This window comes from Coturnix japonica, chromosome 8 (genome assembly GCF_001577835.2).
Source record: "Coturnix japonica isolate 7356 chromosome 8, Coturnix japonica 2.1, whole genome shotgun sequence".
Taxonomy (NCBI): Eukaryota; Metazoa; Chordata; class Aves; order Galliformes; family Phasianidae; genus Coturnix; species Coturnix japonica.
In genome coordinates, this window is record NC_029523.1 from 15,845,747 (window position 1) to 15,868,597 (window position 22,851).

Genomic DNA, 22,851 nt, shown 5'->3' on the forward strand with positions numbered 1-22,851 from the left:
TTTAACATGATGTTCATGCTGTGTGGGACTGATGGACATCGTATTTTATGGTGCAGATTTTGACTTGTTGACTACTGTGCTAGGAAAATACCTCAGACCCTGAAGCACTCTAATATTTTGATGTTTCTAATGGAAAAGGCCATCACTATAGCAAGAAGCTACTCAATTCTTTGTGTTTCACTTTGTCCTTCATATTCTGTCAATTTCCCACCATTCCTAATGTGACTGCTACTTTCTGAAGTTATTTGAAACCTGCTTTTTTCCTAATAGGCTTAGAACACAGCCTTTTTCTTCCTATGTGTACTGTGAAGCAGTGTAATATTTGATTCTTTTTTTTCATTATTTGGAAACCAAAGCTAAATATACCTGAAAGTATGTCATGAGAAATGGAAACGAAGTCTTCATTGAGGAATTAGTTCCAAAACTTATTTGGAAGCTATGACTCAGAAGTTATAATTCAAAGACTTCAGTGTTCAGATGGCATATCAGACTGTTCATGTTGATATTCCAGACTGTTCCACTGACAGATTTTTGAAAAACAGGTAACAACTTCCCTAATTATTAAGAGAAGAATGAAAGAGAACAAAGAAAAATAACAATGTAAGACTATTGGGGGGGGGGGGGGGGGGGGGGGGGGGAGGGGGGGAAGAGAAGGAATGAAGGCAAGTAGGAAGAAGAGAAGAATAGAGATTCAGGGGAAAAAAGCCTATGCATACATAAAAAGGAATTTCTGTCAACAGCCAAAGTCTTACTATGTTGCAAATCAGTTTAACCCAAATACATTCAGTGTGCAGAGCGGAGTCTTTGAAATAAACAACAACATGAAAAAGAAAACCTATGTTTTTTCATGTTTGCAAATGACTAACATTATGTTTACCAAATACAATTTATTTCTGCTGGTATAAAAAGACATTAGAATATTCCATTTCCCTAGAGACTTGCAAGGCCCTTTTTGTAACAAATAATTTGTTTATCTCTGCATTTTCAATTTCCAAAGTTTTGATGTTGTTAATAATATCATGATAAGATTTTAGGAAACACTTAAATGAAAGTCCTAATACAGTCATTTAAAATCTGTATATTCAGTGAAACAGTTTCTTTAAAATTCTCAGCTTTCCAGAGTAAATCTTAACATATTCCCTTGTTCATTCAGTCTGCAGTTCTGGAAAAATAATGCAATAGCAGACTTTTAACACCCAATGGATTTTGGGCGTCAGGCCCTGAGGCTAATAAGATACAGTGCCAGTAGCAATTTTAGTAGACAGTAAAGAGAAAAGCACTAAGGGAAAATAAAAATATTTATTTACTATTGAGTATGTTTTTTCTTCTACTTAAGCCTCTCTGCATTTGGGAAATCTGGGTTGTGTTTTCAGGTGCTCTACTAAGGCAGACTTGCAAACGGTACAGGGTCATTGGAAATGTGGCCTGCTCATCCTGTTATTTTTTCCTGACTTTTATTTTCTGTATCTAGTATAGTTGTAGATAATGTATATGCCACTGCTTATGCCTGATATGTTTAGACTTTAAAAAAAAAAGTGGGTACTACTGGCTAGATATTGTGGTCAATGGGTCAATGTTCAGATGGAGACAAGCAATGAGAGCTTCAAGCTTTGCAGACTCATAAGTATGCAGCCAATACTGCTGGGTGTTGACTGTGCTCATGCAGTCCCTATTGTCCTTAATCTTTAATGTGCATATTGTCATGACAATGCTGCAGAGTAAGGAAGTGTAATTAAATTTCTTTTTCAAACAGGAACTGAATCACAGAGACACACAACTGAACTCTAGATGGTTTCAGGGGCTTAGCTTGATTTTTGCCAAATATCCTGGAGGAGAACTAAGTTTGAGAGAAGAATTAGGCAGGTGTCCCTGCATGTAGCAGGATGGGTGGAACTAGATGACCTTAAAGGTCCTTTTCAACCCAAGCTATTCTATCATTGCATGAATTAAGCTCTGTTCATTCATGCCATCAGTCACTGGTTGCACTACTGGATCTTCTTCTCTTATTCAGCCATGAAAAAAGAGAGAAAGGAGGAGGGGAAAAAAAATGTGCACAGTAATACTTCCTTGGATTTTACTTTCTCAAATTGTGATTCTTACTCATTTTTCATAAATATTCACATCAACACACTTTTTCTCATAAGTTAGTGACCCTTTAAAAATCTGTGTTACAGTTATAGACTATTGGTGTACTAAGTTTTTAACTTTATTACCTTTTACTTGTTTATTTTTTTAGAGATGTCTGTAAGGGAAAGTGGCTGATTCTCTTTTCTGTTAAATGCTTTCTATTTCTGCAGAAAACATTCATAGAACACTGAAATTTGATTTCAAAATGAAACTGAACTGCTGAATTATTTTTCCTTTGCATACTGCAGAAACAAATGTTTTCAGATAACAGTTTTCACTGTCATATTCATTTTTCTAAATGGAATGTTAGGGCATGTTATATATATTTAACAGCATTATAATTGCAATTTTACAAAGATGTAAAATGTCAAGACATGCTCGATTTTCCAAACAGCACTGCAAGTATATCTACTGTATTTTTTTTTCTTTAGCAACCAGTTAAACAAAATTAAATATGTTAGATGTCCTCAAGGAATATGAGGGGCAAAAGGTTAAGTATTGCCGTGAACTCATCCTGATGAATAAAATGCATAGTACTAATATAAATGATTGCTCTAGTTTTCAAGCAGGATTTCTGACTTTTTGCCATAGGAAACCCCTGTACAGCAAAATATTTAACTCCATGTGTTATTTTACCATCAATTCATTTGAAGAACCTGTATGATTTGGACAATGCTGGGCAGAATCACACCCCAAAGCCCTAACTATGATGAAAAATTATTTCTCATCGTAAAGAAGACAGTGTTTAAAGGGTAGTGAATCTCCAGAGTAAAACAGTAAGTGGGGACCCTTGCAATATCACTACAGCATCTTGCTGTAATAAAAAAGAAACTAAGCTAAAACAATGATTTGTTGTTGCTGATGATTATCTCCTTCTTCAGTTGTTTTCTAGTTTTAAGTATCTCTGAGATTTGTTAGGATTTTCTTTGTAAGCTTTTCCCCCTACTATTTCTCAGGATATGAAATATGTAAGTTCTGTTTAACAGAAAGCTAAATTTATAAGTTAAATCAGTAAAGACTTAATAATTGCTAAATGAAATAATGTATGACATTAATCTAAACCAGTAATTCATAGTTTGCAAAAACCTTAGTTTGAATGGAATTTATGTTAGTGGACAAACTACATTTCCATGGAGTTTGTTTTCCAGTACTTCATGATGCTGATTAAAATACCTGACCTCAATTTAACAGAAAATAAAACATACTTTAAAATGCCTATTTTATATTTAAATAATAAAAAAGTGTTCCATTATGTTATTAAAATGAAATCAACTCCTGATAATTTTCAGTGGGCACACAGTCATATCTTGGCTTATTTTATTATGCAATTAATTATTAAAATACATATATATTCAAGTAGAAAACTTTCTTCAAAAGGCACCTCAAGGATAATGTATTTTGTAAATTGACAAACAGAGGGAATAAGTTTGACTAATAGAAGCAAATATGGCACAAAATGTTTAACAGCTGCATTAAACAGTACTTAACCAGAAATATTCTGTTCAGCAGTACTGCTTTGGGGGAGTATGAGTGAGAATTTTCTATCTTGGATAGCAGGTTCGATTTTGCATATATTTTTTTCATATACCACCTTTGGTTTTATGAATGTTTAGATGTTTGTTTGTGTAAGCTCAGAGCATAAAATGTACTTGATCCTATGAGTTGGTATGCTTTGTATTTTACAGCTTTTTTTGAAGGTAGTATGTTAGTAATATCCCCAAGTAATAAAAATGGATGGAACAATTCAGTGAAAAACAAAACCTGTGTAATCCAGGAGATTATATGGCTAGTAGTAACTATAGAAATAACTTAATGCTAATGTCCTTCATACAACTGAAAAGTCATGTAAATTAGCAACTAGAACTTCCAAAATCATGATTTTTATCAACACGCCATATATATATCTTTGTTTAGAATTACCTGTGCCATTATGCTGTTCAAAGTACCACAGCACACAGTGAGTACCTTCTTCATGCAAACGTCATTGTTTTCAAGGCCAGGTTGGATGGTAGTGTAGCCCACGCAGAATACAGAACTCCAACCAATGGATTTTCTTTTTTTTTTTTTCCTTACAGCTTCAGGGGCTCCTACCATTTTCTAAGATGTGAAATGGCTGCAATGAGAAAACTGTCCATATCTGCATAATTCATACCAGTGAAAGCAGATCTACAGACATTTAGTAGCAATCAATCACTTATACTTGCTGTACTATGTTATCAAAGGTAGGTGTTTCATTTTCTCTGTTCTGCTGTAACTTTTGATTGCTATATCAGGTATCTCTTTTTTTATTATTATTATTTTTTTATTATTATTATTATTTTTTTCCCCTCCTGCTTTGCTCCTCTGAGAGGTTCTGTAAAGAAGAGTAGCACTGGGACTGGAAGGAGTGGTGCTGCTCCAACTCCACTTATCAGAACTACTACTGAGCATTCAGCTGCCCATTCAAGGAGAATAGTTTGTTTTAAAACTGTTTAACATTCACTGCTCTGAGTAGAAGTTGGAAAGAGTTTGTACTCCTCCTTCCCACAGCAGTTTCGCATGTTGGTTTATTTGCACTTTGATGCTTTTCTTCTCTAGATCTCTTAAAAATTTCTATTCAGAAATGTGATTATTCTAGTGAATAAGATCCTAACAGTCAACATGGACAGTTTGGCACAATAATTTAGCAGGCTGACCAATGGAGTTAAATGTTATTAATTAGTAAATGACATTTCATGTAACCCCAGTGGACAAGAAATCAATCATTAGATGCATATATCTGGAGAAAAATAAAGGAAAACAAAAGTGAACATTTTCACACTAACCACAGTGTAACCTAGATTTATGCTGTGCAAATTATTGGAGGGAAATGTAGCTGTTTTGCAAATAAATGTATGGATTAAATACTTACAGTAATTCTGAATGGTAAAAGTAGAAATACAAAAATATTTTAAAATCATTATTTTGCAAAATATTGATTTGATTAAATGAATACATTTCTTAGATGCAATACTAGAATATAAATGGAGAAGTGATACATTTATGGCAAAGATCAGAAGGCATATTTCATCTAAGAATCAGTGAAATTCATGACAGTCAGAACAGTAAAATCCTTAGTTCCATAGAGTGTGTTTGACAATGAGATTTTTAAAAGATCTAAGTGTTTGACCTTTTTTTTATTTTTTTTAATAAGTAGACAATTTCAAATGAGCACATCTGGTTTATGTTCCTAAACCTCTAGCCTTTAAAAAGTCCTGTTCCCAGTTCACATAAAATACCATCCAGAATTGTTTGACATGGTGACCTTCCCCATAGGTGGCTGGCTGAATAAACCGATTAAATAGATTCAGGAACTTAGCATATGTACAGCAAGTTAACACTGGCATCTTGCAGTCATTAGTAAACATCCTCATTATTCCACTACCTTTCTTACTATAGGTTAGGAAGTGAACTGGGATCTAAAATAAATTATAGTCTGTTTATCTGTCCAGTGGAACTGAAGCAAGGAAAGCATTTATTATTCTTTTTGTCTGAAAAAATTCCATTATATTGTCACATTTTCTTGAATACAAAGAAACATAAAAATTTCAAAAAAAAAGTAATTTGAAGTAAATACCATTATGGTTTCACACAGATTGAAACACTGAAGAGGTGGACACAAATTCTGATGGTCAGTAAATATTTAGAAATGCTTTTGAACACGGTAAAGTTAAAAACTAAATATTGTATGGGCTGGGAAGTTTTTGTTTTTTACCATACTTATTAATTGAACTTTCATTGTTATTTGTGTAAAGTGTAATTCTTTTTGATTTGCTTTCCATTTGCCTTGAGGATAAGCTAGTTCAAAACTGTTCAGCACACTGCACCATGCAGAACAGGTAATCTGTCTAATTAAGGCCTGTAAGGATGTTCAAAGTAAAATATTGAAGAGCTTCCATAACCTCACTTTCACCCTCCCTATGTACCATAGCTTCTGAGACTTAGAGATACCCTAGCCATTAACTCAAGTGTTTACACTCTAAGCTCAAATTCTACTTTGCCAGAATGGTTCATTTCACAACTCTGTTTTCTCATTTACAGGCAGAAAGCAATTTATCAAATTTTTATATTACATTTCTCAGCTTGTTCCAATATTGGACAATATAATGTATTCCTGGGAATTCAAAATGCAAAAGCATAGTGTGACTTTATCCAGGGACCTAATAAGATTTATATCCATATTCTTTTTTCATGTGTTCATTTGGTGCATTTTAATGAATTATTAATTATGACCAACAATAAAATATTATTTTGCTCTGATGCACAGCAAAAGGAAAGATGCCCAAGAGAAATCCATCTGACATTTCAAAGTAGACACGGCCAAAGTATGTTCACAAGTTTCTCATCAAGAATTACGAGACATGCATTTGCCCATCAAATGAACCAGACTGACAGGCATTTCTAAAGATACAGATGTAATCTATGGGGAGATAAAGTCAAGATTTATTGCATTTTGAGGAGCGTTGATTGGTGCTCTTTTTCTGTGGATTTTGTTTATTTATTTGTTTGTTTTAATAAACAAATATATGTCAGCTTAAGATCAAAAGATTTCATTGTATTTTCCAAAGGTATTTTTAAAGGTTGACATATAGGATTGAAATGCACGTTAGGATGCATGTTTTGAAACTGACAACATTCAGATTGAAAGCTGCATGTAACAGCTTTTACTTATGTGTTTACTTATATGTTTAAAATATACTTAAAATCTGATTTATGCAACTGCTGTAAATATGATGACATTTGCTGTGAAATTTGTTTTCATTTAACTTTTATTACATTCTCCTAGTGACCTAAACTCTAACACAAGTTTACAGAATATTCTATGTACATATTACTGTATCTTCTTAAGTTATGCGCCTTGTTTTTTAACTTAATGAAAAAACACGGTTGAATGTTGCATAGCCAAAATATCTCTAAAAGTTTCTTTACTTTCAAGGTCATTATAAGAAGTGTTTTTGAAACTACAGTGAATAAATGTTCAAAACAATTGGAGTTTTTTATCCTTACAGCTATCTAAAGAGTCAACTAATGTCTTATAGAATATTCAGAGAAAATGTCAAGTTAAAAACACTTTGGGTATGAAAGCAATACAATAAAAACTAATTATTCCTCTGATTTCCTTTTAAAGGAGAATGCTGATTTGTTTGGGATTTTGTTGTTTTATAAACATATAAAAGATAATACTGTGCCCCATATATTAAGATGCATGTTCGAGTAAGCGTATTTGTTCCCCATGAACTCCTTGGTTTATCTTGAAACCTATCAGAAAAAATGTCTAATGTTCTAAATAGACCTAATTGGAGAATATAACATGCACTTTACCACTTTCTGAAAAATCACTTTTATTCATAGTAATAATGAAATGTCTCATGCTTATAAAGGTTTACTAACAATGATGAGAAATCCTCTTCAAATAATCACACAAAAAATGTTGTTTAATGCTTATTTGAAAGAAAAGTGCTAACAGATTTTGACAAGCTGATCATGCCTTTAATAGCATCAAGCATACCAACTTTTTTCACACCACACAGTCCCTGAGGGATCATCAACCTTTAGATTAAAAATCCCTGACCTTTGACCTTTCTATAGTTAACTATCTGTGAAGTGATTATTAGCCAGGCTGCCAATAGGCATAAGATTTCTCCTGTTTATATTTACAGTCACTGTGCTTTAGTAAAACCAATTCACTACATTCATTCTCTACATTTTGTAGTTTCTCTTTATAATCTCTCTTTCAACTGCTACTCTCTGTTAAAAATAAGGATCTGATCTGAAATGCTATCTACCATTTCTGCTATCGTGCTTTCTAATAAAACTGATTTACACCATCCCACTGTCCTTTTTCTACCTAGGCCTTTGATCAGCTCATATGGTAATAGCTGGGAAACAGCTCATTCCTTATGAAATGTAGCAGAATTTCCTTTACTTTTCCTTCCTGAATTCTGAAAGCACAATGCCAAGCTGAATATCTTCAGTGTCAATGGAGGTGAGTTAAATGTTATGTTAATGCATATCCTTCTTGTTCTTTGAAAATTCTGAATTAGAAAATTAACAGTTCAGTTGTATTTTATCCTGATGTGTTTTATTGGCATTTATAGATTGAAAAATATTTCTTCTGGAGAGTAGGATGCAAAGTCCCACCAACAACATCACAGTTGGCTTCTCCTTTTACAGAGCAGCAGTGCTCAAGCCCAGCTCAGATTGCAGAGTATCTATCCCTTTGGCTTCAGGGAGCTGTTATGAGATTTTCAGTGGGGGCACACATCAGCATCAGTGTCATTTGCTCTCGTCTACTTCAGACTCTAAAACAGCAGCTGCAGGAGATGCCATGGGCATTCCACAACTCCTCTGCCTCCAATTGCTCTCTGGTGCTTCTCTGAAGCATTAATGAGAGAGGAGATGCTGTCTCCCAAGGTGGTGGGTGCTAAAAGATAGTTACTGAAACAGGTTGAGATGCGTCTCTGCTCTGTCCTTCTGGAATAATTAGAGTGGCAAGAAGTAGGATGTTGCACAAGGGAAGTTTATTCGTGTCTCTCTCATATGTCTGTATTAAGTTAGGAATGTGATCAATTCTAGGTAAGTTCAGATAAATTTTCTATTATGCTAGGATTTGAAAATAAAAACAAAAAACAACAAATTAACTGTTACTGTACTAGGCAATGTTGATACATTTAGATCTAGCCTCTTGTTAAAACACTAAGCTCAGAAAGAATTTTAGAGCTTTATCCCTGTTTTCTGTTCAGAAGCCATACCCAGATTTTTCATACTCTAATTTTCACAAGCGTGACAGTTCCCTATGCTTCTTCTCTCTTTCCAGGGAGAAAATACTTGGAACAAATTATTTTCTATTATGGCAAATTGAGATCTAGTGACTAATGGCTAATTGTTATTGCAATTCTTGACCTGATCAGTTGTGCTGGAAACAAATTTCAGTCTCCAGAGTGTAACCAGATACAACAGGCAGACCCTGAGTTTATACAGGCAGTGTATTAATAACGGAACAGCTTCAGAATTGTTGTTTTAATGAACAGACTTAGATCTAATAAATTGCAATGCTAAAACTAGGTGAGCACACAATTGTTTTCATTCAAACTGACAGAACTGAAAATAAGACATTTCTGATAGTTTATTCAGGGTGAAGAATAGCATTAGAAAAATAGGAGAAACCTTCTCATTGGTGTATATTTTCAACAGCTTCAAGCTGATAACAGTTACATTGTCCCTAGGTACGCAGTCGTGCATGTTATGGCTAAATGATTAGTTTAGAGGCTCTTGACATACAGACTTTTTCTGTTCCCCAGTATCAACTGTGAAAATGTATTTCCAAGCAATTAAACCTCATCTCCTGCTGGCTTGGGAGCCAGGAACCTTCAAAATTCAATTCATATTATTCAACACCTACTATAGTTGGAAGAAAAAAAAAATAAAATCTATGTATATATAGGTATAGATATGGATATTTAGAAAAAAAACGACAACAACAACAAAAAAAACAAACAAACTAAAAAACCTATGCTAGTTACAGTCACAAAGAAATTCAGTGATATATGTTTCAGAGACTTTTAAAGAGCAAAATGAAAAGCCAGGAAAGATAAGTTGCTAACATAGCAAATAAAGCAGATGACAAAAGGTCTCCTTATTGTGGGTGGGATAGAAAGGAGTGCAAATAACAGTGTCCTCTAAAGACTGTCAGGTCCTCATGCAGACAGTGGAGTTCATTTCCAGTTAAATTTCTATCCATGTTTGTTAATGGCCTATAGCTAAGAGCCAACTTGTAGGAGCGTCAAGGAGAGTAAGTATGCACTAGTACTAGCTTACTCTATTTAACAGCCACTGGAACTTTTGAATAATACTTTGCCATAAATATCATACTGACTTCTGGGGAAGAAATTCTGGTGAGCTTTCGAAGGTTGAAGGAAAACATCTCTCTATGATTTGCCTACTTGAGTGAATGTTGAATCTCTGTTGAATCTCTGGGCTTGTGCACATGAAATGGCGTGATTGTTAGATGTCTTTCTCAGCAGTTGTTGTCTTCCTTGCTAGATTAATCAGTCAGACTTAATTATTTTAAGTAAAAACTTTTCAACTCATTAACATTTACATTTTTACTCAAGTCACCTGAAATTTGGACTTTAACTGATTTCCACAGATGCCAAAAGTAAGTAATAGTTAGAACTGGATGACTATAATAAACATCTTCTATGAATATTCTTTTGATTTTAAAGGAATTAGTTTGTGTACACACTGCTTCTGTGATTACTTTCTACAAATATTCTTGTTAATGAATTTGTAGAAAGGAACATAATGAAAATGAGGCACTTACATATGCCTATAGTACAAATTACATTTTTAATTTAAAGCGTAATTATTTGTCTTTAAAGTTTCTTAGATAAAGCTATATAAGTAGGGAACAGAACTTTATGACCTTCATGTTGAGTCATATTGTATTAAATATATGCTGATTGTTCCTAGTCAACTTTTTGTGATATTTGGCATGAAGCTGGAAATAGAGTTCTCTTTATCTAGATATTCAAATATGAAAAAATAAAGATGGAGAAAACAGGAGTCATTTGTGTGATAGAAGTTCAGGTTACTGCAAGGAGGTGACTCTTTTCTGTGTGTTTTTTGTTGTTGTTTTGGTTTTTTTTTAAAATAATATATGTATTTGGTTTTTTATATGGTTGTTGATGAAAGAAAAAGAAAGAAAAAAGGGCAACATGTTTTTACTATCTGTCATAACGTCATATCAGTAGTTAAATTTTCTGAAGTTAAAATGAGCTTCTATTAATCAAGCTAATTATTTTCTTCAAATATGATTTTATCTGGAAAGGAAGGACTTCTGATTTCTTGTGGCCCAGTTCGTACATCTCTCTTTTTTTTTTTAATTATTTTTTTATTTTAACCCCATGCTGTTTTGATGGTTCTTAACTCAGCCTCTGCTATCTATCTTTTTAATGTATTTTGTCATTAATAACTTTGGACTAAAGAAATTCAGTATGATGTCTCTCACATTTCCCAGGAACATTTCCAACTTTTCTTTATCCCTACCATTCCTGGGGTGTTTTGTTTCTTTGTTTGTTCCATCTTTGAGATTTATTGGATTCTAACTTTCTCTCTTTCCAAGATTCTTATGATTCTTCTCACTAATTTAATTTTTTTTTTCCCGCCCTTCCGTGGGAGCTATTTTTGTTAATTTTGTGTTTAAGTGGGGGACTTGTAAGTTTCCAAATTTTGATACCATGTTTCCATATTTTTATAATTTATGAATATATATATGTGATTTAGCCTTGGAGGCATGACATTTCTCTTATTTCAGTGTTAGAGTTCATGTCAGTCTCTCACTTTCCTAGCTTACAAGTGATTTGTTTTGCTAACAGTACTGAAAAAAAAAAAAAAAGCATAAAATATTATTATTATTTTTTTAATATCTACTTCCAACTCTGTAGCTCAAATGATTGATGATATGCAGTCAATGGGCCAGAATTTTCCAAAATTGACTCTCATGCATCTCTGAAACAGTCATAGGGACAATTTGTCAACCTTAGATGCATAAGACTCAATAGGGAGATAATGCATTCAAGTCTGATTAAAGAAAACCCAGTACTTGACTGGGATCTTCATAGTTCGACTGTAATGTGATTTGTTTCTTAGTCTGGGTAAAAGAAAAAGCAGGATAAGCTGTAAGAAATCGTTGCATAGAAAATATTGAGTAATAAATTTCTTAGTTATATTTCACTGCAATTGAAGGAATATATTTAAAAACGTATTTTTAAATATAGGATGAGATGAGGTACATTAATTTAGTTGTTGAAGTGTGATATGTGTTTTTTATTGAGAGAGAATTAAATTGAGTGGAATTTTCTGCAGCTGTTTCCATAGTTTTCATTCTAGCTGCTTTGCAGAAGAAAAAAATCTCAGGCAGTGAACAAAATAAGTATCCAATGCTTACTTTTTTATATCTGTAATTGTTAATACAACGACTTTTGAAAAGAACGGTAGGGAAGAAAAGTAGGTGCTCATTCTTACATGTCAGCAGAGATCTAAGTTGTTATGTTTCCTTGGACTTGTCCAGTCTTGATTTCTTGCTTTGTGTTCTCTCTTTACTGTAGTGTCTTCACAAACAACAATCTTGATTTCTATGAGGTACACATTCAAAGTCATGATGTGGGAAGACAAGGAGTTTAATAATTATTTCAAAACTGTGTTAAAGTGAATTATAACAGTATAAGATTGTGGTTTCATGACCCATACTGAGTGCTGACTTGACTTTGAAAAATCCTGTGAAGGAAAACACATCCTTCAGCAAAAATTACTCATGCTGAGTGGTAAATTGTGACTTCCCACAAGATATAGCACTGAGAGTGCCTTCATGTGAAGTAGATTATTCTGATTCAAAAATAAAATATCTTGCATTCTTTTATGTTTTGTGCGTTTAGAGAGTTATTACTGAGTACCATGTACACTATCAAATTTCTTTTTGCCTAACTAGTTGCAATTTAACTTTTGCATGCAGATGAGTCTCAAGTTGTTGTTGTGTATGGTCCAGAAACCAGGTAAATCTTCACAGTTTTTTATGGCTTTTTTATGGCTTTTTTTTTTTTTTTTTTTTACATTTTATTCTCATAACATCTAATAATAATTTAATCATTCTTAACTCCTTGATATTTGTTGCAAGAATATTAATTCTAATACTCTTGCTTGGTGTTAATGTAGATGTGATAGAATTTCTCCTGGTATTCAGGAATACCAGCCCCGTTACCTTGACACATTTGCTTTTCAGTGTTGCTTTGTTATGTACTACTTGTATTGTTGTTCTTACCTGAACAAAACTAATGAGTAAATAGGGTAGATGTTTTTACATTGGCCCCACTTAGGCCAAAAGTGGCAGAAAAAGACCCAGTGAGAGTTGGGAACATGCATTCTATATCAATTATAAATGACTCCCGTTGCTGGTGTCAGGTCCCCAAAGAATGTACTACCTGCAGATGCAGTAGTCATTTGTAACTATACTCAAGAGGAAGAAGATGAGTATAGACAAAGTGAAGCCATTTATCTAACAGAGGAAATTTATTAATTGAGGTGGTACAATCTTTTTTTTTTTTTTCCTCCACACAAAGAAAAGATGATTGCACTTAATATTCCACTGCAAGCAAAAGATGTAGTTATTAAATAAAAGGTTACCAATCAGTCCTTCAAATCTCCATGGAACGACAACAACAAAAGTCTAAACACTGCAGCAAGTGATCTACTTATTCGAAAACTATCCATTGACCTTCTTAACAGAATGGAAGCACATATGTATTGATTATTGCTTTAAGAAAAAAGTGCCTTAAAAATCCTTTTATAATTTCAACTTTCACTGCTCTGACTTGCATTAAATATATTATGAATGGATTTCACCTCGGGAAGTGACTTTTTATTGCATTATTCTTCCAGAGCTTTTTAGCTTCTTAACAAAGTTATTTTAATCTGTGTTTATAGTGCCAAGGTCTGTCCATTATTTCATAAAATAAGCAGTGACTATAAGTGATGCTGTCACATTACCAAGGTTTGTACCACATCATAGATCTTTACAAAGTGGTTTGAACTGGTATGTTCTGGGATGGGTTGTGTATAATGGAGTGTGAACTTTTCCTTTGGTGACCTTTTTGCACACATTAACTCATCCTGAGACAGAACAAGAAAATTTTTATTTTTTTTTATTTTTTAGATAATAACCACTGTTAAGGTCTTTATTTTACTGGTCTCTAACAAGTGCATTTGAGATGTAGTTAACAGGGCTGGACTAATGGAAAATTAAAGTTATTTTTAAAGTTTACTTTGAAGTATATTCTGAAATACGAGACCAGTGTTCTCATGTTCTTTAGAGGACATTTATTGTTCTCCTGATTTCTGACAAGTTATGTTGTATTTTTTGGTTTAAATAAATTTTCAGTGTAAGGGAAAGATTGTATCCTAGAGCTTCTTCAGGGAAATAAATAAATGTATAAGCTTAGATAAATTAATATGATCCCCAATAAATAAGACTGAAAAAATAGCTGCAAATTGAAGAATAGCACAAAATATCAGGGAAGGCACCAAGATTCTATTAGCAAGGTTAAACCTTTGGACATTTATATGTCTAATGCAGGGCTTTGAAATAAAATGTAGGATTCTGCCCCAAATCAATTTTCATTCCTAAAAAGTCTGATTTAAAAGTTTCTAAGTGCTCTCAATTCCAGTAGAGAGCATGGACCTTCAAATAGTGAGTTCTGAAGAGCAGAACAGAGTTTGTTTTACAATAAACCATAATGGGCTTTTTATTTATCTAGGAGTGCATCGTTCTTAAAGTTTTTTTCTACTGAAAAAAAATTCTAATAAACAGCAAAAGCTTAGGACCCTACTCTGCTTCTTTATTCTGGTATAAACACAGATGTAGTATTGAGGTTTTTTTTCCTAAAACAACTAGAAGAAGCTGTGTGTTTGTAGTGTGTTTTCTGAGGTGATTTACAAATAGAGTAAATTGATTCTCTGTAGGATTATCTAGGCTTCCAGGTAAGTTTACCTCCAGAAGTATGCATTAAGATCTACCATAACTATAAAAGTATCATGGCAAATTTACTGTACTTTTCTGACGATTTCATGAGTCTATGTATGCTTACAATTTTGAAAGAGTTTTAAAACTGCTTTAGTAGTAAGTGCATCAGGATGTGTGAAGTTAGAGCTACTTAAATGCCTCCCTGACAAGAGATGATGAAGGTTATTAAGCCCAGGTGACCACTATTCAGGTACATCTTAAAGAAGTGCAGTCACATCTTATGATAAACATTTTACAATTTCTGTGTTCTGAACAGGATGTTGAAAAAGTGAAATAATCCTGAACCCAACAAATGAATTCAGAGCATGACTTAACAAAAAAAAGTTTCAGTGTGGCTCACAGATACACTGGGAACTCCACCGGATGCCAGTGGAGCAGTACTTCTAGGAGACAGACCCTAACTGTGTGAATGGGTGGAGAAAGACCACATGCTGTGCCAAGAGAAGGGCAGATCACTGAAAGACAAAAGGAACAAGGTCAAGAATACCTATAAATGCTGAGGGAACTGAGAGAAGTACATGCAGTCTGATATTTAGACAGGATTTTAATGTTATTTTAATTGCTAAAATCGCTTAGGAAATTTTTTGGAGGGACATGGGATGTTAGGAATCTTTTTAGCTGCTCTGGGCAAACTTCCAATTTCCAATGAAGGTGAAGGAGCCAGTGACAGAGGAAATAATTCTTTTGCTACTTGACTTAATTAAAAAGAAAACAGCTCTAACTCACTGGGAGCCTCAGTCTCCCTATCTGATAGAAAGTTTTTAATAATTTTTAATAATTTTATTATTTTTTTTCAAATAATTTCTGCCATCTTAATTAAATATTTTGAAATATATGAGCTAAGATAACTATTAAAGAGCTGGATATCCTTATAAACTATGACCTCAGCTAAAATACTTTGTGCATAATAATTAATTTTTAACTCTTATTATGCTGTGTGTTTCATCAATAGAAAAAAATGTCTTACCACTTTCATAAATCAAGTACAGTGTTTGGGTTTTCTAAAAGCTCTAGTTAAGTGACGACAGAGTTTGTGTGTTCTGCAGATGTATATGATCATAATATTTACTGGTGATATAAGCTTGTCTTTGATTCTCTGCATTAACTTTATCAATACAAGATAACAAATGACTGAATGTAACTGAAAGCTCTGCTTAGAAGGCAACATTGGTATGTCTTTTTGACCTCATAAACAAGTCAGCAGCTGTCCCTGGTTGAAGCATTCTCTGAGGCTGCTACTCATTACAAAAGACATTTTATACTTTGATTCCTTACTCAAGCAATCCATAAATTAAGGAACAACTCATTGTCACTCTATCCGGGGTAGTAAAGCAGTTTCAAGAATGTATTTTCCATTACTTGAAAGCCACATCACCATGTGTGGCAATTCAGTAACAGTACCAGTGAGAACTCGCTTGTTAGTTCATACAGACTAGATCTCTTACTTTTCAAGGGAAGATCAAACTCTTAATTCTTCCTTTTTCTTTTTATTTTTATATGTTTTTTTCTTATTGCAATCCCCAAGGCATGTATCCAGGTGACAATGATCAGCAGAGGCACCTCTGGGGCTGTGCTGGCAGATGGCTGCTGAGCATTTAGGAGCTCTGGGGACAGCCCCAAGCCCTATTCTCTCGGTGTCAGAGCCATCAGATAAATGGCAGCTGGCCAGGGGGTGTGGGGACTGCAACCTTCCCACTGTGCCTTCTTTACAGTGACCTGGGATAAACCCCACAAAGGAAACCTCATGTTTTCTGTCACATCTTATGGCTTCTTTTGTCTGCTCAGAAAGTGTCTGTACACTAGCTGATCCCTGCAATAATCAGTTTTATAAAAGAATGAAGTAAAGAGTAGTTCTTGAGGTTTCTTAGATGGCAAATAGGCCGATTCCTCTCAAGAATGAATTAGGAATAATTTTAACAAGACATAGCAGGAAGGAGTTAAGCAAATTAGAAGTATTCCCAAGATTTTATTTCTATTCAACTATAATTTAAAAAAAAACAAAAAAACAAAAAAAAAAACCTGTAAAAAGAGTTTGGGAATATCAAACAGTGTAGTTCTGAAAAATCCCGGGAGAAAGTTATAAATGCTTCCAGCAAGCAAAATAAATAGAAACATTAGTCAGTCTCAAGCCTCATTTCTTCAATGATGGAAGGTAACAATGCCATAAATCACTGGTTACCTTAAATCATATGATCTTACGTGCCATAGGTCTTTTGGTAATCTTTACATTTACCATCATGGGAATAATTGCTGAATAAATATTTACTAGACCAACACACTATTTTAAATCCACAGACTTTTTTGTAAACTGTGCTTGAGAAATAACCTGGGTGTGGAAGGGACTCTCAGCCAAGTATCATTTGGTACTAGATTTACAGAATAGTTCTTCAGTAAATGATGTGTGAGCAAATGCACCTCCTAATAAGATATCAAGATATTCATTACAATGACTTAAAGCTCAGTTCAATACTTTGAACTAATGCCTGTGTTTGTATGTCCTGCAGAATTTTATTCTGGAACTGACAAGAGGATGCACATGGATTATGTGTCTCAGCCAGCTCTTGTCTCATTTTGCATAACGCTCAGGTCTTTTGGTCAGGAAACTTGACAATAACTTGACTAGAGCTGAGAATGCACTTGGCTAGACTTGTGGTTTTTCAGTCTGACACTAATATGCTATTTGATACTATTTCAGTGTTAACATAAATATCTGCAGTTCTTTATATAAGAAAAGGTGCTGCCTTAAATCTCAAGGAACTTGTTCATAGTTGAGTTTATACTCAGTTCTTTGTTGAAAGAAAAATAGCCACAATAGCAACGTCAGGTTTATGTGAATAAGGAGTGTTAGACTGGAGTCACAGTGATAATCACTAGCAATTGTTATAGTTCTATTTTATGTCAAATATTTCACATTTATGTTATATGCCCACATGCCAATGCAAACATAAGCAGACCAATTCCCAGGATGGAAAACCTGAGATTCTATGGAAAATGGGTTTAATTGCTATGTGAAAAACTTGAAGACTAGAATGGAGAAATATTTGACATTCTGAGAGACTGGAACTTAAAATGTGATTACCCTTTACTTTGATACTGATTGGAATTTCTCACAGTTGGACTCCAGGGTTGGTATATTATCTTTGATTGTTGTTGCTAGGTCTGGTGAAGTAGAGGAGGCAGATGACATACTTGTGAGGGGCACCTCTGTGCCCATACCCCACAATACTACCCCAAAACTGTCTGCTTCCCAAAGTGTGAGGAGGTCCCATTGTTGGCTAACCTGGTGCATTTGTGGAACTTGGCAGGGACCAGTTTAGGCACCACACTCTGCAACTCAGCATCAGCTCTGCATCCTATTCTGTTGGTTACTAGACCAACAACACTCAAACTTATGATATAGTGATCCATCTGTTGGATGAGGGAAAGGCTGTTGATGTGGTCTACCTAGACTTCTGCAAAGCCTTTGACGCTCAGTCTCCTACAGTATTCTCATGCAGAAGCTGGCAGCCCGTGGATTGGATGGATGTACTCTCGGCTGGGTAAGGAGCTGGCTAGAGTGTAAGGCTCAAAGAGTTAATGGAGTTAAATCCAGCTGGTGACCAGTCACGAGTGGTGTTCCCCAGGGGTCAGTGCTGCGGCCTGTCCTCTTCAATATCTTTATTGGTGACCTGGATGAGGGCATTGAGTGCACCCTCAGGAAGTACGCAGATGACAGACTGCCTGGGGGTAGTGAGGCCCTACAGAGGGATCTGGACAGGCTGGAGAGCTGGGCTGAAGCCAATGGGGTGAGGTTTCAACAAGACCAAATGCCAAGTTCTGCACTTTGGCCACAACAACCCCAGGCAGCACTATAGGCTTGGGGCGGAGTGGCTGGAGGATTGTGTGGAGGAAGCGGACCAGGGGATACTGATTGAGGCTTGGCTGAACATGAGCTGACAGTGTGCCCGGGTGGCCAAGAAGGTCAACGGTATCTTGGCTTGCATCAAAAACAGTGTTACTAGCAGGAACAGGGAGGTAATTGTCCCCCTGTACTCAGCACTGGTGAGGCTGCACCTCGAGTACTGTGTTCAGTTTTGGGCCCCTCACTGCAAGAAAGACATTGAGGCCCTGGAACGTGTTCAGAGGAGGGCTACAAAGATGGTGAGGGGTCTGGAGCACAGGCCTTATGAGGAGCGGCTGAGGGAGCTAGGATTGTTCAGCCTGGAGAAGAGAAGGCTCAGGGGAGACCTTATAGCTCTCTATAACTTCCTGAAGGGAGGTTGTAGTGAGCTGGGGGTTGGCCTCTTCTCTCCTGTAATCAATGACAGAACTAGAGGGAATGGTTTTAAGCTGTGCCAGGGGAGATTCAGGCTGGACATTAGGAAGTGTTACTTCTCAGAAAGGGTAGTCAGGCATTGGAATGCACTGCCTAGGGAGGTGGCTGAGTCACCGACCATGGGAGTGTTCAAGAAACGTTTGGATGTTGTGTTGAGGGATATGATTTAATTGGGAAGTATTGGTGATGGTTGGACTGGATGGTCTTGTAGGTCTTTTCCAACCTTGATAATTCTGTGATTCTGTGAAACTTTTGGCCATTCTTTAAGTAATGTTAATCAGAAGGTTTTTGTCTAAGGGCATTGGTGATTAAAGTATGTTCATAAATATTGCTAGTAAATATATATGTATAAAACTGTTGGTAGGTTAAGATCAAAATGGATTTTTTGAGACTGTTTCTTTATCTGGAGCTGTGTGACTCACAGTGTGGAAGAGAAAAAAAAATGAGATTTTGTTATTTAATGTGATAGATTTTGGGGGCGTTCCACTAATATGCAGGTTTGTCTTAACATGACCTCTAGATGGGGAAGTTCTGTGATATAGTGAATTACTGCAGGGTCCAAAAATTGTGTCCCCTATGAAGGATCATGATTTTCAGCGTTTACGTAATTTCTATTGCTAAAAGTATGCCAGTGTTATGGGAAGACTTGTAATTTGCAAATAAACATTTATTTAATTGTACGTTAAAACTCTTGAGCACAGAACTTGCTGAATTGTAAGTAGATTAGAATTTTTCCATTTCTTCCATTTCCATTTAACATTGAGAAGCGTGTGATTTTTATATCAATGAATTCTGTTTAAATGAGTAGGATTAAAAGACACTGGAAAACCAAATGGCTGATTCTATTTTTCTAAAGCATTAATGAGCATGAAAAAATTAAAAAAATAAAAAATAAAAGACTTTATACCAGCATTCATGATTTGTCAGAAAGTGGATAAAATCTATCAGAGATTAAAACATAGAAATGAGACTCCAGAATGCCTGTGGCAAATCTGGGGAGTGAGCTTGTTCACACAGAATAGGAATATGACATTAAGATATTACAGTTCATGTTTTATTGGTCTATTAATACATGCCTCGGGTATGTTTTGAGGTAAGTGTAGGTGGCCAGAGGCTATTAATTGAGATACTTCACAGCGCTTTGGGCCTGGAATACCAAAAGCAATTCTGTGATCAATCACAGAAAATCAATCACAAAAATTCCATTTTAGGAAGTTGTGATATAACATAAAATACAAATAAATAGCAAGAGATGTACAGGCAGGGCTATCTGCTTCCTTTTATCTGAGAAATTAGAAAGGACTTCTATTAAGTGGGAATTGATCAAACACTGTAAACCATGCAAAAAAGAAATGAAGATAGGATTAGGATAATGACAGTCATTAATTAAAAGCCTTTAACTTGTTCTATTAAATCATTTGCATTGTATTAGAAATGCCATTGCTGATAATCACATTTAAAACTATTATTTAAAAAGCTCAACAATTTTGTCTCATTTCCTAAAATACCTTGGTTTATTTTAACAGGACTCTAGAAAATGAGCACTTAAGAACAGGTAGTACAGTAACTTCCTTTATTTTTATCTCAAGATCCAGGTTGAGTTTAAGTTTTATTAATATGGAGTTTTACAATGTAATCCTTATACTATTCATTTCTCTTGACAGTGTTACAGACATTGTCTGTATGTTTAGGCCTAGAAAGCAATAATGCAAAGCTGCTATACAGGTCCATGTAATTTTTGAGTTTAGCAATTGTACCTCGGAACACAGACTTGTAATTTATAGCAGCGGCTAATCACGGTACAGTTGAAAAGCAGTTAGGAAAGAAGAGTCATATTACATGTGAAAAGCAGCAACAGCCATCAAGCAATGTAAGGACAATCTCCCAGGCCAAACAATTGCACTTGACAGGCAGCTCTAGAGCAAGTGCTTTGTGACTGGCAGATCCAAATCTTCCTTGGCAGCAGGTTTTCCTGTATTGTTCTTCTACTGAGAATTTCCAGCTTAGAAAATTCAGTTTTATGCATTTTACTTAAGCTGGAGATCAGAGATTTATTTTCTTTCCATACAAATGAGAAGCTACTTTCTTCTATTTGTCCTTATGTCTTTTGCATGTGAAATTTAAATGTTCTTCTTGCAGATATGAGGGCAGACAGGACCATCCTGAAGTTCAAAGAATTCATGTAAGAATCATCTTTAAAGATGAAATTCTTTTCAAGGTGCAGGAGAGTATTGTTCTCAGGACAGAAGAACAAGGCAAAGGACTCAGAGGTTCAGGGTGATGTATCTAGAAAATAAAAGGATGATGAAACTACTGTTTACTAAGAAGCTTTATAAAAGATGTAAGTATGAGCAAAGCATAAGGAGTGAATTAGAAGTTACCTGAGGATGAAAGGATAAATAGAACAGAATCCCTAGCCGAATAAAAAGAGGAAAACATAATTGTGCACTTTAAGGTGTGAACGATCTCCTAACAAAGTGCAAAACACTGAAGGTGTTTTGGTTGTCAGTGATCCTTTGGCCAGACAGATTGCCTTTGCTTAACACTAAGTCTGCAAATGTAAAACCTGGAACAATAATAACAAGGTTCTTTGAAAATCATCTGGAAACTGAAAGCTCTTCAGAGAATGTCAGTCCATAGTAGTTGTAATTTGCACTGTAGAGAACCACTGTTTACATCCTTTGTTTTCATTCCCATAGAGATGTATGTACATAGCCATACATGCTTTCTAGGGATTCTCTGTTTTAATTTCTATCACCATTTAAATCATTTTTTTTTCTTCTAAATGTGTTGTAACTTATACTTTCTCTAAGTTAGTACTTTACTGTAGACCTCTTTAGTATAATGTCTCAAGACCTACTTTCTTATTATTTCCTCTACTCATATTGGTGTTTGCATTTTAATGCCATTTAGTATCATATTGAAAACTCATTTATATACTGTGTATTTCTCCTTCCAGACCATTAAGGAAGAAGTTAATTAAGACTGGAAACATCAATTATTTTTGTAGCTCTAAAATCAGCGCTTCTTCCAATACATCATCTTTCTTTCCTTATAGCTTTTTGCTTAGTTCTTTAGCTTATTTAAAATTCTTGTAAATCTTTCAACCATGATAATTTAGATTAATTTTGAGTGCAGGATTTTACAAAATGCTGTGTTAAATACTTTACATGATGTTTGCACTGTTTTCTTCATTCACTAATCTGAAATATTTTTCTATTTCAAGAATCGTATTTGTCTAGCAAACATTCAGCTTTCATACTTGCAGTTTATCTAAGTTTATTTTCTTTTTTCCTGTCCTTCCAACTAACCCTAATTATAATTTCATTGCCTTCCCTTGACCAAGTTAGTATATTTATTTCACAAATAATTTAGTAATGGTTCCTGAAACTAAATATTTTTTGTTTCCATTCTTTTTAGCGTTAAAATGATGGCAATTTATCTATGTTAGTCCTGTTGGTTTCCAGGTCTTGAAACATAACCTAAAATAATTAATTGTTTTAATGAAGTTTTCTGGCATTGTAAATATTTTTGTCTTATAAACACGTGGTAATGATTACAGATTTATTTATTTATTGTCTGGAGAAAAGGTTCACAGTGTCTTTAAAGACCGTACAATCTCTTTTCATGTTAAAGAAATTCAAACGCAAAATGAACTGATAAATTTGAGTTAGCTTTAAACTGATTTATTTTGGTAACTATTAAAAAAATATATCAAAATGTTTTATCAGAAATTTTATTCAATATTTTTAGCAGTGTAAAATGCCAATGTAGTCTCTAATTATAGTGTCCTAAAGGTAATCATAATCATTTA

At 34.6% G+C, this 22,851-nt stretch overlaps 1 long non-coding RNA gene across 1 annotated transcript in view; it reads left to right on the forward strand.

The window, feature by feature from the left end:
• The window catches only part of LOC107317350, a 28,502-nt gene extending 5,924 nt beyond the window's left edge, over nucleotides 1–22,578 (forward strand). Inside the window, exons 2-4 of the long non-coding RNA XR_001556834.1 lie at nucleotides 4,203–4,349; nucleotides 7,998–8,131; nucleotides 21,177–22,578. This is a non-coding gene — a long non-coding RNA (uncharacterized LOC107317350). The remainder of the gene's footprint in view (nucleotides 1–4,202; nucleotides 4,350–7,997; nucleotides 8,132–21,176) is intronic.
• Nucleotides 22,579–22,851: the final 273 nt, after the last annotated feature.